Here is a 2,589-nt window from a genome sequence, read left to right as displayed (position 1 = left end):
GCGGAGTTCCAGAAGGCCGGCGACGTTGGCGTGATCGTCCCGCTGTCGTCGGGGCGCCGGCGGCTGGTGCACTTGCCGGAGATTGAACCTCCGGGTATATGGGGGAGTAGTGGCGGCGCTCCCTGGGAGCGAGCTGGGGTGGGGGGCTGCCCGGACGGGTCGACCAGCACCCGCCGGTGCTTTCCTCCCCCAACCCCTCGACCGCGGGGACCGCGGGGACCTCCCGGGGCCGCCACCCGGAGACTGTGGCCACGTCGGTCGCTCGTCGGTCCTTCCCTGCCAGGCGTCTTTTGTCTTCCCTCCCGCGTCGCGGTCGGGCCGGGCTGGGCCGGGCCGGGCCGGGCTGGGCCGGTGAGGACCGTCCTGAGCCTTGAGGGGAAGCCCGCGGAGGGCGCCGTGGGCCCGGGAGGGGGCACGCGTGGGGCTCCCGGTCGTTGGACCCGATTTTCTCCCCAGATTTTCCGAGGCCCGCTGCGGAGTTGGGGACCGGGCCGGGCCGCGAGGGGAGGCCCGTATAGGGCGCCAACGCCGGCGCGCCCGCGATCCCCGTTGAGGTCCCGCCGTCGGGGGCGCCTCCGCGGAATTCAACCCCCCCCAAAACAGTCCCAGCCGGGGGTCGGGGACTGGCACGGGGCCGGTCTTGCGAGGGCCGGGGAGGCTTCCGCAGGCGACAGCGCGGAGTGTTTTATTTTTCTAAGTCCCGACCAGGAGACGACCCGTGCACGGGCGAACGTGTAACGGGGCAGGGCCTACCCGGCCAGCCCCTCCCCTCCCAATCCCGCGATTCCCTGGTCGGTCGGTCGGTCGGTCGGTCGGTCCTGGGGTCGACCAGATGGCCCCCGGGGACTTCCGGGGGGGGGGGGGTTGCTTGGCGGCGATGGGAAGATGCTTGGGGCCCGTGGCCGGGCCAGGGTCCCAGAAGGTCCCAGTGACCTGTGGCTCGGCCCCGCCTGCCAACGCGGTTATTTTTGTCTCCTCAAAGGAGTGCTTTTTGCTGCCAGGTAGGTGCTGACACGTTCTGATGTGGCGGTTGTCATCCTGTAAGAGAGACTTGGGCCTCGTCGTCGCTGGCGTGGCTCCGGGCTTGGTGGTGACGCTGAGCCGGACCCGACTCCGCCCTTGCCTGCCTGCTTGCTCGAGCCGTCTGCCTTGGGCCTGCGTGCCGGCTCTTGTGCATCCAGGTGTGGTCCAGGCTGTGGTGCCACCTCCGGTCTCTGGCACCCGAGGGCAGCGTGGGGAGGCGGCGTGGGTCTTCTACCCTGTGCGCCCCCCGCTGCGGGCACCCGGCCGCGGTCGTGACAAACCCACCCTTGCAAGGCTCCGTGCCGCGTGTCAGGCGTTCCCCTTTTCCCTTGTGGGTTGTCCGGCTGCCTGTTCCCTGGGAGAGGTGGGGGAGGGGTGCTGGCGAGGCTGAAGCAGGCCCTCCTCTGGTCGCTGTCCTCGCTGGGCGTTTCCCCAGCCCCCCCTCACCCCAGGACTGCCTTGTGTTGGCGGTAACCGATCGATGTGGTGATCTCGCGCTCTCCCGGGCCGGGCCTAAGCCGTGTCAGACGAGGGACGGACACTCCTGGCGGGTGGGGCCGCTCTTCTCGTTCTGCCTGCGGGCCCCATGCTCCTCCTTCCCGCCTGTGGGCGGTGCAGGGGGGTGCAGAGGGGTGCGGACTCCGGCCCGACCCCGGCCTCCCGTGGCTTGCGGGACTGGGGTCAGCTGACGCAGCGGACACTCTCGCTGGCCTCTCCTGGCTGTGTGTGGTGGGTGGCCTCCTCCCCGTGGTGGGGGGGGCCGCACCCGATGCCACGCTGCTCACCGCCTGGGCGTGCTGAGCGCGTGGCGCCTGGCCCTCCGTGGTGCCCCTGGAGCGCTCCAGGTCGTCTCAGGTGCCTGAAGCCGAGTGGTGGCGCCGTTCCCTGTTCCCAGCGGACCCCCTTTGGGTCGCCGCCGTTGGCGGAGATGCCCGAGGTGGGCGGGTGGCAGAATCGGTGAAGGGAGGCACACCCGTTCCCCCTGCTGTGGGGAGCGGGCGCCTTGTCGTCCCCGCCCTGCAACGGCCGCTGTTGCCCGGAGGGTGTGGGGGACTGACTTGGTGGGGCGAGTTTGAGTGATCGTGGCGGGCCGAGCCGGCGCCGTGGCGCTTGGCCAAAACCCCCTCTGAGCGAGGACTTGTCGGTTTCTTGCCCAGCGCGTTGCTGCTGGTGTTTCGCCTCGGTTTTTCTCGGGCCTCACCTGGAGGCGCGGCGCTCCTTCCGGGCGGTGACACGAGCAACCGCGCGCGTGGGGAAGGCAGGCGGCCCTCGTTGTGGGCCCTGACCGCGAATGCTCTGGAATGCCCTGTGTCAATCCGTTGCCGTGGACCTTTCTCCCCCGCCCCGGGTCCTGGCGGCCCCGGGAAGAAACGCCTTTTGTTTGGCGGGTCCCGATGGGGGGACGAATTTGGGTGGGGGGCGACGCGCCCTTGGTGAGAAAGCCTTCTCTAGCGATCCGAGAGGGTGCCTTGGGGTACCGAAACCCCCCAGTCGCTGCCCCTCCTGTGCGCGTAGTGGCCACCCGTGTTGGGGGTGACTGCATGCCCTTGTGCGTGTTAGGCGGAG

This window comes from Prionailurus viverrinus, unplaced genomic scaffold (genome assembly GCF_022837055.1).
Source record: "Prionailurus viverrinus isolate Anna unplaced genomic scaffold, UM_Priviv_1.0 scaffold_137, whole genome shotgun sequence".
NCBI classification, from domain to species: Eukaryota; Metazoa; Chordata; class Mammalia; order Carnivora; family Felidae; genus Prionailurus; species Prionailurus viverrinus.
Note: the sequence above shows the minus strand (reverse complement) of the source record.